At 39.9% G+C, this 17,499-nt stretch overlaps 1 long non-coding RNA gene across 1 annotated transcript in view; it reads right to left on the bottom strand.

Annotated features, from left to right (window-relative positions):
• LOC111752577 (uncharacterized) overlaps positions 1-17,499 on the bottom strand; it is a 38,421-nt gene that overhangs the window by 12,433 nt on the left and 8,489 nt on the right. The window contains exon 2 of the long non-coding RNA XR_010318848.1: positions 1,370-3,677. This is a non-coding gene — a long non-coding RNA (uncharacterized LOC111752577). The remainder of the gene's footprint in view (positions 1-1,369; positions 3,678-17,499) is intronic.

Raw genomic sequence — 17,499 nt, 5'->3', positions numbered from 1 at the left:
GGTGTAGGCAGAGAACTTGAGTCAAGTGGGGAGTGGGGAACCAGGCCTGGAAAGAGCAGAGACAGACATCATTCACTTCCCAGTCCCCTCCAGTAGCCAGACGGTGGGACGCCACAGGCATGTCAAGGGCAAATGGTTATATCCCTCATACACATACTTTGCGTCACTCTGCCCCTTGGGTTGCAGCCAACTCCATTCAGGCCTCATGGATCCTCTGGGAAGACAGCTCAACCTAGGACTGAGCAGTCTACACACTCAAAGTCTCATTCCTGGACCCCAAGCCCAGGGATTTTTATATTCCAGAGATCTTTAAGAAGTGTTCATGGTATGCCCATTATAGTCTGATCCCACAGATTTCTGAATCTAACACCTTTTTTGTTGTTGTTGCATCCCATCAAGTCAATTCTGACTCATAGTGACCCTATGTGACAAAGCAGAACTACCCTGTAGGGTCTCCTAGGCTGTAATCTTTATGGGAGCAGATTGCCAGGTCTTTTCTCCTTCGGAGTAGCTTGTGGGTTCGAACCACTGACCTTCTGGTTAGCAGCCAACTGCTTAACCACTGGACCAGCAGAGCTCCTATACCTTCTTTTTGGCCCAGGGTTTTATGACCCTGGTAGGGTAAGGACAGAGTCCTTGGGTGGTGCAAACGGTTAACATCTTGGTTTCTAACCAAAAGCTTGAAGGTTTGAGACCACTCAGAAGAGCCTTCGAAGAAAGGCCTGGTGATCTGCTTCTGAAAAATCAGCCACTGAAAACCCTATGGTGCACAGTTCTACTCCGACACACATGGGGTTATCATGAGTCAGAATCAACTATCTTTTCAGAAGCCATATTTATGGGTTGAATTAAGTCTTCCAAATATATGTGTTGTAAATCCTAACCTCTTTGCCTGTGGTTACAATCCCCTTTGGGAGTGGGTTGCCTCTGTTATATTAATGAGGCAGGATTAGTGTAGGGTGTATCCTGAGTCAATCTCTTTCGAGATATAAAAGAGGTTAGACAAGCAAGCAAAAGAAGCAGAGATGGGGGAAGAGAGATGACAAGCCACAGGAAGATCCAGAAGCTCAAAGCGACAAGGACCTTCCTCCAGAGCTGACAGAGAAAGCCTACCCCTAAAGCTGGCACCATCAATTCAGACCTCTAGCCTCCTAAACTGTTGGAAAATAAATTCCAGTTTGTTAAAGCCACCCACTTGTGGTATTTCTGTTATAGCATCACTAGATAACTAAGATAACATAGTCTCCTGAGATTTAGTTTTCTAGTTCCCTAGGAGAAGACATACAATATTTCAACCAGTAACCCCACCATTTCAAATGTGCCACACTGCAGTTAGCCACAGGCTTAACTTTGGGAGATGAACACTTACCCAGTACAGCCTCCCTAGTCGTTTTCTGCAGAAAAGATATCCAGTAAGGGCTTAGTCCATCATTGCTGGAATAGGAAGTTCAAGTCCTTTGAAAGTGTTTTGAAGTATATTTATAAACATTTTTGAACTCTCCAAGTGTCAGAAATCATTAGTTAAAACTCAGCAAATACTGCCTGGTATTACTTGTCACTAACATTCCATCTACTCTAATCCCCCAAGGGCCGGGTACAGAGGCCCCTGTCTCATACAAGGAAAAATGCAAAGAGGTGAAAGTTGTCTTGTACCAGAATTGGTAAATTCATGTTCCTTCAGGGATTATGTAACAATTATAAGTTTTTTCAGTGAGGTCAGTGGGCCTGAGACAAAATTAGGAATGTATTTTAGGGTCCTTATGCTTGGAGAATGGGAGTCCTGGATGGCACAAATGATTAAGCACTCAACTACTAATTGAAAGGTTGGCAGTTTGAAACCACCCAGAGGCACCTCGGAAGAAGGGCCTTGTGATTTGTTTCTGAAAGGTCACGGCCTTGAAAACCCTATGTAATTCAGTTCTACTCTGTAACATATGGGGTCACCAAGCATCAGAAATGACTCAATAACAACTGGAATGCCTGGAGAACTTAAAGATCTTCCCACATGCAATCCCACTGAGCTCATAAGAAAACCTTAATATATCAAGAATGCAAAGAGCCTGCTGTGGTCCTCAGTGGGAGGGTTCTCTGTACTGACCCAAGTCTAACTCACATTATAAGGACTAGGTATATGAATGCAGACAGAGGCATTTTTCACTACAGTAGAATACAAATAAACCAAACCTGTTGCCGCCGAGTTGATTCTGACTCATAGAGACCCCACAGGACAGAGCAGAACTGCACCATAGGGTTTCCAAGGAGTGGATTGCAGATTTTTAACTGCTGACCTTTTGGGTTAGCAGCCAAACTCAACCACTGCACCACCAGGGCTTCAGATCACAAGTAAGGGCAGTGAAAGCAGGATGTTCAAAAGCAAAAAGGAAGTCAATATTCGTGTTTTATGATAGGGTGGGTGATAAAGGTATTAGAATTTCAGACTCTAATTCACAAAATCATTTCTTTCTTAGTTGCCCTACTCCACAATATGGGCCAAAAAGTTCAGGCCTGGATATCTGGCAGTCCTTTTGGCAGTTAGTCTTACCCCATTTCCCTGTATTTTGGGGTGATGGGGCAGTGGCTCAGTCTTCACATGTATTTCTGCCCATGCTGGAGGACACCAAAAACCTCTGATGCTTCCTTCATTTACTCATGTCTGAAGAGTTACCAATGACAGTGTGTGACCCAGCAAGGCTCTTTGAAGCCAAGTCCTTCTACCCTCCACTGCTTACTTCTCACCTGGCTGATGCTGTGGGATCAAGTGGGATTTATCCCAGGAATACAAGGGTGGTTCAACATAGAAAAATCAATGTAATACACCACATTAGCAAAACAAAAGGGAGAAAAAAAAACACATGATCATCTCAATTGATATAGAAAAGGCATTTGAAAAAAATCCAATACTTTTTCACGATAAAAACACTCAAAAAATTAGGAATAAAAGGGAACTTCCTCAACATTTATGAAAAACCCATAGCTAACATCATAGTTAATCGAGAAAGACCTAAAGCTCTCTGCCTAAGATCAGCAACAAGACAAGGATGCTTGCTTTCACCATTGTACTGGAAGCTCTAGACAGAGTAATTAGGTAAGAAAAAGAAATAAAAGCATCCAAATTAGAAAGAAGAGGTAAAGTTATCTCCATTTGTAGATGATGTTGTTAGGTGCCATCGAATCAGCTCCAACTCATAGCAACCCCACGTATAACAGAACAAAATGTTGCCCGATCCTGTGCCATGCTCACAATCATCACTGTGCTTGAGCCCACTGTTGGAGTCACTGTGTCAATCCATCTCATTGAGAGTCTTCCTTTTCTTTTTTTTACTGACCCTCTGCTTTACCAAGCATGATGTCCCTCTCCAGGGATTGGTTCCTCCTGATAACAGGTCCAAAATACATGAAACGAAGTCTCGCCATCCTCACTTCTAAGGAGCATTCTGGCTGTACTTCTTCCAAGACAGATGTGTCTGTTCTTCTGGTAGTCCCTGATATATTCAGTAGTCTTTGCCAACACCATAATTCAAATGTGTCAATTCTTTGGTGTTCCTTATTCACTGTGCAGTTTTCAAAAATTGGATTCTTAGATATGTCACCAAAAGCATGAGAAACAGGAAAAAAAATAGATAAATCTGACTCAAAATTAAAAACAAAAGGACATTATCAAAAAGTGAAAAAATAACCTATAGGAGAAAAAAAATTCAAATCATATTTCTGATAAAGACTTAATATCCAGAATATATAAAGAAACCCCATAATTCAATAACAAAAAGACAATATATACTATATATATATCTTTATATATATGTATAATATAAACTAAGAGTCCCTGGATGGCACAAATGGTTAAGCATGGGACTATTACCCAAGGGGTTGGTGGTTCAAACCCATAAAGGAAATAAGGCCTAGAGAACTGCTTCTGGAAGGTCACAGCATTGAAAAATCCTATGAACCAGTTCTACTCTGCACACATGGGGTCACCATGAATTGGAATCAACTGTATAGAAACGAACAACAACGACAGTAACATGAACTATACTGTATATCTGTTTATGTGCTATGGCCTTAATATAAAATATTTTTTCATTCCACAAAACCAACTTTCACACCTTGGGGCAATATCTTCCCCACTAAGAATCCGTGCATTGCCCTAATAATACCCCACCTTAACATTCACCCTATCACTAAATTTATATTTACTCTGTCCTATCCTAAAGCTAACCCAACCCAAACACTAAAAATTGCCCTAAACCTTTACTTTATGATAACCATAATCATAATCTTATTCCAAAAACTAATCCTAATCTTACATGTATACTTAATTCTAAACAAATAATATGCACAGGTATACCTCGATTTATTGTGCTTTGCTTTATTGCGCTTTGCAGATATTGCATTTTTTAGAAATAGAAGGTTTGTGGCAACACTACCTCAAGCAAATTATCAAAATGATTTTTCCAACAGCCAAGTGCTCACTTCATGTTTCTGTGTCACATTTTGGTAATTCTCACAATATTTCAAACTTTTTCATTATTATTGTATCTTTTATGATGATCTGTGACCAGTGATCTTTGATATTACTATTGTAATTGTTTTAGGGCAGCACAAACCATGCCCATATAAGACAGTGAACTAAACTGATAAATGTTGTGAGTGTTCTGACTGTTCCACAGACCAGCCCTTCCCCCATCTCTCTCTCTCACCTTGGGCCTTCCTATTCCCTGAGACACAACAATATTGAAATTAGGCCAATTAATAACCCTACAATGGCCTCTAAGTGTTGCAGTGAAAGAAGAGTCACATATCACTCACTTTAAATCAAAAGCACGAACTGATTAAGCATAATGAGGAAGGCAGGTCAGAAGCCCAAAAAGGCCAAAAGCTAGGCCTCTTGTGCCAGTTAGCCAAGTTGTGAATACAAAGGAAAAGTTCTGGGAGGAAATTAAAAGTGCTACTCCAGGAGAGGTGGGGCCGAGATGGCAGAATAGCCAGACGCTTCCTGCGAATCCCTCTTACAACAAAGACCAAAAAAAACAAGTGAAACGATAATATTTATGACAACCTAGGAGCCCTGAACATCAAAGGCAAAGTTAGAAAACAAACTGAGCAGTAGGGAGAGGAAGAGTCTGTTCAGAAGCGGAGAGGAGTTGCCGGACCTGAATCACCAGGATCCCTCAGGCACCATGCCTGGGAGCGGCTGTGGCAGGCCGATAGTAGCATTCGGCCAAAGTTTCCACAGAAAAAAGCAGCCAGCCGCACAGCCTACTCACACCTCCAGACCCAGAGAAGAACGGCACTCTCGGCAAAAGCTGAATATTTGCGATCATTTTACCACATCCCCAGGCCCAAGCCGGCTTCAGTGGCTGTTGATTTCCCTGGCCCTGAGATAGGCCCTGTTGAGCACCTAGCGCCATCCTCTCGGCCTTGGAGAAGGCATAAATTCGCAACTGGGGGAAAAGATAATTTTCCAGCTCCACTAATCTGGGGAGCTCAGGACAGAAGTAGCTCCTGTCCAGGTATTAATGGTCCATGGACTGCGAATACCTGTCCCTACCGCATGGACCTGTATGGGCCTGTTTCAGGAGAATAGGCCCTTGTTGGCAGACTACAACGGTCTCAGCTGTGCAGTGGAGAAGTGGGTGTTTGATGTTTGACACCGCTTTGCCTATTAAACAGGGTCCTCACTACCCACATCAGGGGCCTAAGGTCTAGCGGCGGCTCCACGCAGGTCACCCAGCTACCCGCGAAAGTGGTCCAAGGATAACTGGTACCTCCCAGTCCTTACAACCAAAAGTACTGGGTGCCCATGGTCCATCTGCAGAATCCACCCACCTGTACACTCTAGGGAAGAGGGATGTGCTTTCCTCAGAGACACTTGGGGGATGATTCTCAGCTCCCTGCCTTGTTCAGAGGGTAACCCCCTGCTGCAACAAGATACTGGTACCTATACCAGTTACCCCTGCCCCTCTAAGACTGTAGGACAGAGCCTGTACCACACACTTGATGATCAGCTACCTGGACACCTGAGCTGAATTCATACAAGAAAAGTGAATAGACTCCTAGTCTGATATACCTGACAATACCTCTAGCCATCTGGTGACAGAAGTCAGAGCTTCAAAGGCGAAAATAATCAAGCTAGCTCACTAAAGCAACCCATTTGGGCAAATCAAAACAAAACAAAACAAGAAGCCAGGATACAGTGGGCAAACATAAAATAAACTAATACAATAACTTATAGATGGCTCAGAGACAACAGTCAATATCAAGTCACATAAAGAAACAGACCACGATCGCCTCAACAAGCTCTTACAAAAAAGAATCAACAGATATTCTGGATGAAGGTGCTTTCCTGGAATTACCAGATGCAGAATTCAAAAGATGAACATACAAAACTCTTCAAGACATCAGGAACAAAATTAGGAAGATCAGGTAATACGCAGGACAAGCCAAGGAACAAAAACATAGAGTAGTTGAAGAAATTAAAAAGATTATTCAAAAACATAATGAACAATTCAGAATGGATCCATTGAGAGACAGCAATCAGGAGATTAAAAATAAAATTACAGAATTAGGCAACTCAGTAGAAAGTCAGAGGAACAGAATTGAGCAACTGGAAGGCAGAATTAGGGAACTTAAAGTGCTTGGCACCAATATATTTGAAGAAAAATCAGATTAAAAAAAATTTTTTAAATGCAGAAACCTTAAGAATCATGTGGGACTCTATCAAGAGAAATAACCTACGAGTGACTGGAGTATCAGAACAGGGAGGGATAACAGAAAATACAGAGAGAATTGTTGAAAACTTGTTGGCAGAAAGTTTCCCTGATATCATGAAAGATGAGAAGATATCTATTCAAGATGCTCATAGGACTCCACGTAAGGTAGATTTTAAAAAGAAAATCACCAAGACATATTATAATCAAACGTGCCAAAACCAAAGATAAAGAGAGAATTTTGAGACTGGCTAGGGATGAATGAAAAGTCACTTATAAAGGAGAGTCAATAAGAATAAACTCGGACTACTCGGCAGAAACCATCCAGGCAAGAAGGCAATGGGATGACTTATATAAAGTATTGAAGGAAAAAAACTGCCAGCCAAGAATCCTATATCCAGCAAAGCTGTCTCTGAAATATGAAGGTGAAATTAGGACATTTCCAGATAAACAGAAGTTTAGGGAATTTGTAAAAACCAAACGAAAACTGTAAGAAATACTAAAGGGAGTTCTTTGGTTAGAAAATCAATAATATTGGGTATTAACCCAAGACTAGAACACTGGACAGAGCAATCAGATGTCAGTCCAGACAGGGAAATCACAAAAATAAATCCAGAAAAAAAAAAATGCTCAAAACAGGGAAACAGCGATGTCATTATGTAAAAGAAGACAACAGTAAAACAATAAAGAGGGAATAAGAAATGCAGTCATACATCTCTCATATGGACAGGAAGACAAGGCAATACAAAGAAATAAAATTTAGGTTTAAATCTAGAAAAATAGGGGTAAATATGAAGGTAACCACAAAGGAGACAAACTATCCTACAGATCAAAATAAAATACAAGAAAAAAATAGAGACTCAGTAGAAACAAAATCAACAACAACGAATAGGAGGATAAGACAATATTTAAACTACTCAGCACAAAAAATTAAATGAAAAAAAAAAACTGTCAACAACACACAAAAAAAGACATCAAAATCACAGCACTAAATTCACACCTATCCATAATTACCCTGAATGTAAATGGACTAAATGCACCACTAAAGAGACAGAGAGTGGCAGGATGGATTAAAAACACAATCCATCTCTATGCTGCCCACAAGAGACACACCTCAGACTTAGGGACACAAACAAACTAAAAGTCAAAGGATGGAAAAAATATATATCAAGCAAACAACAATCAAAAAAGAGCAGGAGTGGCCATATTAATTTCTGACAAAATAGACTTTAAAGTTAAATCTACCACAAAGGAGAAGGAAGGACAGTATACAATGATTAAAGGGACAATATACCAGGAGGATATAACCATATTAAATATTTACGCACCCAATGACAGGGCTGCAAGATACATAAAACAAACTCTAACAGCATTGAAAAGTGAGATAGACACCTCCACAATAATAGTAGGAGACTTCAACACACCACTTCCGGTGAAGGACAGGACATACAGAAAGAAGCTCAATAAAGACACGGAAGATCTAAATGCCACAATCAACCAACTTCACCTCATAGACATATACAGAACACTCCACCCAACAGAAGCCAAGTATACTTTCTTTTCTAGTGCACATGGAACATTCTCTAGAATAGACCACATATTAGGTCATAAAGCAAGCCTTAGCAGAATCAAAAAACATTGAAATATTACAAAGCATCTTCTCTGCCTATAAGGCCATAAAAGTAGAAATCAATACCAGAAAAAGCAGGGAAAAGAAATCAAACACTTGCAAACTGAATAACACCCTGTGTAAAAAAGACTGGGTTATAGAAGACATGAAGGATGGAATAAAGAAATTCAGAGAATCCAATGAGAATGAAAACACTTCCTATCAGAACCGTTGGGACACAGCGAAAGCAGTATTCAGAGATAAATTTATATCAATAAATGCACACATCCAAAAAGAAGAAAGGGCCAAAATCAAAGAATTATTCCTACAACTTCAACAAATAGAAAGAGAGCAACAAAATAAACCCTCAGGCACCAGAAGAAAGCAAATAATAAAAATTAGAGTAGAATTCTAGAAAGCAGAAAAATAATTGAAACAATTAACAAGACTGAAAGCTGATTCTTTGAAAAAACAAAATTGATAAACCACTGGCCAAACTGACAAAAGAAAAACAGGAGAGGAAGCAAATGACCCGAATAAGAAATGAGATGGGCGATATTACAACGGACCCAACTGAAATTAAAAGAATCGTATCAGATTACTATGAAAAACTGTACTCTAACAAATTTGAAAACCTAGAAGAAACGGATGAACTCTAGAAACACACTACCTACCTAAACTAACACAAATAGAAGTAGAATAACAAAATAGACCCAAAAACAAAAGAAGAGATTGAAAGGGTAACCCAAAAACTCTCAAAAAAAAAAAGTCCTGGCCCTTATGGCTTTACTGCAGAGTTCTACCAAACTTTCAGAGAAGAGTTAACACCACTACTACTAAAGGTATTTCAAAGCATAGAAAAGGACGGAATACTCCCAAACTCATTGTGTGAAGCCAGCATATCCCTGATGCTAAAACCAGGTAAAGACACCACAAAAAAGAAAATTACAGACCTATATCCCTCATGAACTTAGATGCAAGAATCTTCAACAAAATTCTAGCCAATATAACTCAACAACACATCAAAAAAATAATTCACCATGACCAAGTGGGATTCATACCAGGTATGCAGGGGTGGTTCAACATTAGAAAACAATTAACATAATCCATCATATAAATAAAAGACAAGAATCACATGATTTTATCAATTGATACAGAAAAGGCATTTGACAAAGTTCAACACTCATTCATGATAAAAACTCTCAACAAAATAGGAATAAAAGGAAAATTCTTCAACATAATAAAGGATATTTATACAAAGCCATTAGCCAACATAACCCTAAATGGAGAGAGCCTGAAAGCACTCCCCTTGAGATCGGGACCCAGACAAGGATGCCCTTTATCACCACTCTTATTCAACATTGTGCTGGAAGTCCTAGCCAGAGCAATTAGGCTAAACAAAGAAATAAAGGGCATCCAGATTAGCAAGGAAGAAGTAAAAGTCTCTCTATTTGCAGATGATATGATGTTACATACAGAAAACCCTAAGGAATCCTCAAGAAAACTACTGAAACTAATAGAAGAGTTCAGCAGAGTATCAGCATCTATAGATACAACGCAATTTTGATCCAAATTCCAGTGACATTTTTTAAAGAGATGGAGAAACAAATCACCAACTTCATATGGAAAGGAAAGAGGTCCCGGAAAAGTAAAGCATTACTATAAAAGAAGAACAAAGTGGGAGGCCTCACTCCACCTGATTTTAGAACCTATTATACCGCCACAGTAGTCAAAACAGCCTGGTACTGGTACAACAACAGACACACAGACCAACAGAACAGAATTGAGAATCCAGACATAAATCCATCCACATATGAGCAGTTGGTACTTGACAAAGGCCCAATGTCAGTTAAATGGGGAAAAGACAGTCTTTTTAACAAATGGTGCTGGCATAACTGGATATCAATCTGCAAAAAATGAAACCAGACCCATACCTCACACCATGCACAAAAACTAACTCAAAATGGATCAAAGACCTAAACATAAAATCTGAAACGACAAAGATCATGGAAGAAAAAATAGGGACAATGTTAGCAGCCCTAATACATGGCATAAACAGTATACAAAATGTTACTAACAATGCAGAAGAGAAACTAGACAACTGGGAGCTCCTAAATTCAAACACCTGTGCTCATCCAAAGACTTCACCAAAAGAGTAAAAGGATTACCTACAGACTGGGAAAAAGCTTTTAGCTATGACATTTCCAATCAGCATCTGGTCTATAAAACCTACATGCTACTGCAAAAACTCAACTACAAAAGGACAAATAATGCAATTAAAAAATGGGCAAAAGATATAACAGGCACTTCAGTAAAGAAGACATTCAGGTAGCTAAAAGATACATGAGGAAGTGCTCATGATTATTAGCCATTAGAGAAATGTAAATCAAAACTATGGTGAGATTCCACCTCACTCCAACAAGGCTGGCATTAATCCAAAAAACACAAAAGAATAAATGTTGGAGAGTTTGTGGAGAGACTGAAACACTTATACACTGCTGGTGAGAATGTAAAATGGTACGACCACTTTGGAATTCTATTTGGCACTTCCTTAAAAAGCTAGAAATAGAACTACCATAAGATCTAGCAATCCCACTCCTTGGAACACATCCTAGAGAAATAAGAGCCTTGACACGAACAGATATACGCACACCCATGTTCATTGCAGCACTGTTTACAATAGCAAAAAGATGGAAGCAACCAAGGTGCCCATTAACAGATGAATGGATAAATAAATTATGGTATATTCACACAATGGAATACTAAGCATTGATAAAGAACAGTGATAAATCTGTGAACCATTTCATAACATGGAGGAACCTGGAAGGCATTATGCTGAGTGAAATTAGTCAGTTGCAAAAGGACAAATATTGTATAAGACCACTATTATAAGAACTTGAGAAATAGTTTAAACAGAGAAGAAAATATTCTTTGACGGTTGAGAGGGGGGAGGGAGGTAGGGAAGGAGAGGGGTACTCATTAATTAGTAGATTAAAGAACTGTTTTAGGTGAAGGGAAAGATGATACACAATACAGGAGAGGTCAGCACAACTGGACTAAACCAAAAGCAAAGAAGTTTCCTGAACAAACTGGATTCTTCAAAGGCCAATGCAACAGGGGCAGGGGTTTGGGGACCACGGTTTCAAAGTACATCTAAGTCAATTTGCATAATAAAATCTATTAAGAAAACATTCTGGTTCCCACTTTGGAGAGTGGCGTCTGGGGTCTTCAATGCTAGCAAGCGGCCATCTAAGATGCATCAGTTGGTCTCAACCCATATGGAGCAAAGTAGAATGAAGAACACCAAAGACACAAGGTAATTATGAACTCAAGAGACAGAAAGGACCACATATACCAGAGACTACATCAGCCTGAGACCAGAAGAACTAGATGGTGCCCAGCTACAACCAGTGACTGCCCTGACAGAGAACACAACAGAGAACCCCGAGGGAGCAGGAGAGCAGTGGGATGCAGACCCCAAATTCTCATAAAAAGACCAGACTTAATGGTCTGACTAAGACTAGAAGGACCCCGGTGGTCATGGTCTCCAGACCTTCTGTTAGCCCAAAATAGGAACCATTCCCAAAGCCAACTCTCTAGACAGGGATTGGACTGGACAATGGGGTAGAAAATGATACTGGTGAAGAATGAGCTTCTTGGATCAAGTAGACACATGAGGCTATGTTGGCATCTCCTATATGGAGAGGAGATGAGAGGGCAGAGGGGGTCAGAAGCTGGCTGAATGGACACGAAAAGAGAGAGTGGAGGGAAGGAGTTTGCTGTCTCATTAGGGGAAGAGCAATTAGGAGTATATAGCAAGGCATATATAAATTTTTGTATGAAAGACTGGCTTGATTTGTAAGCTTCCCTTTAAAACACAATAAAAATTAAAAAAAAAAACGCTACTCCCATGAACACACAAATGATAAGAAAGTGAAATAGCCTTATTGCTGATAGGGAGAAAGTTTTAGTGGCATAGACAGAAGATCAAACCAGCCACAACACTCCTCTAAGCCAAAGCCTAATCCAGAGCAAGGCCCTAACTCTCTTCAATTCTCTGAGGCCCGAGAGAGGTGAGGGAGCTGCAGAAGAAACATTTGAAGCCAGCAGAGGTTGGTTCATGAGGTTTAAGGAAAGAAGCCACCTCCACAATACAAAAGTGAAAGCTGAAGCAGGAGGTGCTGATGTAGAAGCTGCAGCAAGTTACCCAGAAAGTCTAGCTAAGATAATTGATGTAGGTGATTGCACTAAACAACACATTTTCAGTGTAGACAAAACAGCCTTATATTGGAAGAAGATGCCCTCCAGGCCTTTCATAGCTAGAGAAAAGTCGATGCCTGGTTTCAAAGCTTCAAAGGTCAGGCTGACTCTCTTGTTAGGGGTTAATACAGCTGATGACTATAAGTTGAAGCCATTACTCATTCGGCATTCCTAAAATCCTATGGTCCTTAAGAATTACGCTAAATCTACTCTGCCTATGCTCTATAAACGAAACAACAAGCCTGGATGACTGCACATCTGTTTATGACATGGTTTACTGAGTATTTTAAGCCCAGGGTTGAGAGCTGCTGTTGAGAAAAAGATTCCTCTCAAAATATTACTACTCACTGACAATGCACCAGTTTACCCAAGAGCTCTGATGGAAATGTACAAGGAGACTAATGTTGTTTTCATGGCTGCTCACACAACATCCCTTCTGCAGCCCATGGATTACAAAGTAATTTTGATTTTCAAGTCCCATTATTTAAGAAATACATTTCATAAGGCTATAGCTGTCACACACGGTGATTCCTCAGATGGATCTGGGCAAAGTAAACAGAAAACCTTCTGGAATGATCCGCCATTCTAGATGCTATTAAGAACACTTATGATTCATGGGAGGAAGTCAAAATGTTAACATACTAGGAGTTTGGAAGAACTAGATTCCAACCCCAAGGATGACATTGAGGGGTTCAAGACTTCCGTGGCGGAAGTAACTGCAGATGTGTTGGAAAGAGCAAAAGAATTAGAATTAGAAGTAGGGACTGAAGATGACTGAATTGCTTCAACCTCATAAAACTTTAATGGATGAGGAGTTGCTTCTTATGGAAGAGTAAAGAAAGTTGTTTCTTGAGATGGAATCTATTCCTGGTGAAGATGCTGTCATGTTGTTGAAATGACAACAAAGAATTTAGAATATTACATAAACTTAGTTGATAAAGCAGTGGCAGGGTTTGAGGGGATTGGCTTCAATTCTGAAAGAAGTTCTACTGTGGGTAAAATGCTATCGAGCAGCATTGCATGCTACAGAGAAATCTTTTGTGAAAGGAAGAGTCAACTGATGTGGCAAACTTCACTATTGTCTGATTTTAAGAAACAGCCACAGCCAACTCAGCCTTCAGCAACCACCACCCTGATCTGTCAGCAGCCATCAACATCAAGGCAAGACCCTCCACCAGCAAAAAGCTCATGACTCTCTCAAGGCTCAGATGATAGTTAGCATTTTCTAGCAAAAAATATTTTTTAATTAAGGTATGTACTTTTTTTAGACATAATGCTATTGCACACTTAACAGACTACAGAACAATGTAAATATAAGTTTTATATGCACTCGGAAACCAAAACATTCATGTGACTCACTTTATTGCAATACTGGCTTTACGGCGGCAATCTGGAACTGAACCGCAATATCTCCAAGGTATGCTTGTATTAACTTACCCTAACCTTACCCTAAACTTAACATTACCTTAAACTTTACATAAACCTTAATCCTCAATCACACACACCCTAAGCTGAACAATAATCCAAACTCATACTCTATCATGGTAAATCTAAATCGAGTTCTCTAACTAGCCTTCTCTACATTCTAAACCAATATCTGTATCCTTTTCTTACTCTAACCAGAGCCATAAAACCAATTCTAATCCTAGTTCTTTTTACTCTTATCATAAACCTTAACATAAATCTCTGCAACGCTAACCCTAAATTTATTCTAATCTAAGCCTCGACCTAATCCTAAACTGAACCCTTACAAATGTACTAATCTTAAATCTAAATCTAATCCTCACCCTAATGTTAACTCTTCATTTTATCATAAAACTAATCTGAACCCAAATCCAAATCTATTACCCTCATTCTAACTCTACGCCTAAAAATAACCTTAATGCTAAACCTAATCCTTATTTTAACACTTGTTGTTTTTGTTAGGTGCCACCGAGTCAGTTCCAACTCATAGCGACCCCATGTACAGCAGAAGGAAACACTGTCCAGTCCTGCACCATCTTCACAATCGGTGCTCTGCTTGACCCTATCGTTGCTGCCACTGTGACAATCCATCTCATTGAGGGTCCTCCTCTCTTTTGTTGACCCTTTACCAAGCATGATCTCCTTCAGCGACTGGTCCCTCCTGATAACATGTCTAAAGTAAATGAGACCTAAACCCAACCCTTACTCATGAACTAACCCTAAACTTGAACTTAAACTTAACTCTAATACTAACTCTAACCTTGCCATTTACAGTTACCTTAAATGTATCCGTAAACTTAACACTAGCCCTAAGCTTTACGTTCACTTCAATTCTAACCTTGTAATTTACCCTTCCCAGAACCCAACCCAGTGCCATCGAGTCGATTCCGACTCATAGCTACCCTATAGGACAGAGTAGAACTGCTCCATAGAGTTTCCAAGGAGCGTCTCGCAGATTCAAACTGCCGACCCTTTGGTTAGCAGCCGCAGCACTTAACCACTAGCCACCAGGGTTTCCAATTTACCCTTATTATAACCTTAAACTAACACCGACCCTAAATTAATTCTTAACTTCAGCCACAAACCATAACTGTAACACCCAACTAACATAACTATAAAACTAACACCTATCCATATCCTAGAACAAAACCTCAAATTTCCTTAACCATAATCCTAAACTAAATTCTAATTCTTACCCCAACACTAAATTCTAGCTCCAAATTTAACACATATCCTAACCATAGCCAGAGTTATAAGCTTTATTCTAACCGTAACATTAATCCTGGAAACACTGGTGGTGTAGTGGTTAAATGATACAGCTGCTAACCAAAAGGTCATATCACGGATTAAATTATGTCCCCCCAAAAATGTGTGTATCAATTTGTCTGGGCCATGATTCCTGGCATTGTGTGAGTCTCCTATATGTTGTAAATTCTGCCTCTATGATGTTAATAAGGGAGGATGGGCGGCAGTTGTTAGTGAGGCAGGACTCAATCTACAGGATTAGATTGTATCTTGAGGCAATCTCTTGAGATACAAAAGAAAGAAGTGAGCACAGAGACCGGGGACCTCATACCACCAAGAAAGCAGTACTGGGAGCACGGCGCATCCTTTGGACCCAGGGTGCCTGCACAGAGAAGCTCCCAGTCTGGAGGAAGATTGATGAGAAAGCCAACAGAGAGAAAAAGAGCTTCCCCTAGAGCTGACACCCTGAATTTGGACTTTTAGCCTACTTTACTGTAAGAAAAATAAACTTCTGTTTGTTAAAGCCATCAACTTGTGGTATTTCTGTTATAGCAGCACTAGATAACTAAGACAGGTCAGTAGGTCGAATCCAACAGGCACTCCTTGGAAACTGTATGCGGCAGTTCTACTCTGTCCTACAGGGTTGCTATGGGTCGGTATCGACTTGACAGCTGCGGGTTGGAAACATTCATCCTAAACCTAACCTTAACCCTAGACCTAAACTTTACCTTAAACCTAAACCTAATTTTCTCTCTCAATCTTACACTTGCCTTAAACTTAATCATAACCCAAAAACTAAATTTTTCCTATTCTAAAGCTAAGTATAACCCTAAGGTGTTTACCCTAAGTCAAAAAATTAATGCTAACTCTTTTCCTTACTCTAACCCTAAACCAGACACCCTGGTGGCATAGTCGTTAAGTGCTGCGGTTGCTAACCAAAAGGTTGGCAGTTTGAATCTGCCAGGCGCTCCTTGGAAACTCTATGGGACAGTGCTACCCTGTCCTATAGAGTCGCTACGAGTAGGAATAGACCCGATAGCAGTGTGGTGGGAATCCCAAACTTAAACATAATCCTTATTCTAATCTTAATCCTAAACTTAACCCTGTACCTAATCACCTACCCTTCTAAATCTTACCTTATTCTGATCCTAACCCTAATCCTAACAGTAAAATTAACTTTTACTATAACCCTAATTTTAACTCTAACACTTACTCTTTCCTTAACCCTACACCTACTCCAAACCCTAACTTTAGCCCTATCCTAAATCCTTATTCCTACAGTGACTCTAATTCTAACCTTTATCCTAACCCTAAATTTGCACTAAACCATACCTTTATTCAAACCTTAACTCTGACACTAACATTAAACCTAACCAAAGGGTTTCACCTAATGCTGACTTTAATTTAACCAACAACCTTATGTTTCCCCTAGCTCAACCCTAATCCAAACACTAACCTTTGCTGTTTTTGTTCCATGTTGTCTGGTCGGTTCTGACTCACAGCGACCTTATGCACAAAAGAATTAAACACTGACCGATCCTGCACCATCCTCACAATCGTTGCTGAACTTGAGCCCACTGTTGCATCCACCGTGTCAATTCATCTCATTGAGGTTCTTCCTCTTTTTCATTAACCCTCTCTGCTTTACCAAACATGATGTCCCTCCCCAGGGAGTAGTCTTTCCTAATAACATGTGCCAAGTAAGTGAGACAAAGTCTCACCATCCTCCCTTCTAAGGAGCATTCTGACTGTACTTCTTCCAATACATCATTCTCAATTTAAACCTATCCTCATCCCTTTTTCTAACCTGACCTCTAGCCTTAATTCATAGCCTATTCTTTTTCCTTTTTCTAGCCTTAACACTAAGCATAACTCAAACCCTCTAACTCTTACTCTAACAATTGTATCTATTTTAATATAAACCAAACTCTAATCCTAAACCTACTATAACCAAACCAAACCCAGTGCCATCGAGTTGATTCTGACTCATAGCGACCCTATAGGACAGAGTAGAACTGCCCCCATAGAGTTTCCAAGGAGCGCCTGGCGGATTCAAACTGCTGACCCTTTGGTTAGCAGCCATAGATAGCACTTAACCACTATGCCACCAGGGTTTCCAAACCTACTATATTTACCCTAAATTTAACACCTTTGCTAATCTTAATTCTAGCAACGATCTTTACTCTAATCCTAACCTAAAAACCAAAACAAAAC

Source organism: Loxodonta africana, chromosome 21 (assembly GCF_030014295.1).
Source record: "Loxodonta africana isolate mLoxAfr1 chromosome 21, mLoxAfr1.hap2, whole genome shotgun sequence".
Classification (NCBI taxonomy): Eukaryota; Metazoa; Chordata; class Mammalia; order Proboscidea; family Elephantidae; genus Loxodonta; species Loxodonta africana.
This window is presented reverse-complemented; position numbering and strand designations above follow the sequence as displayed.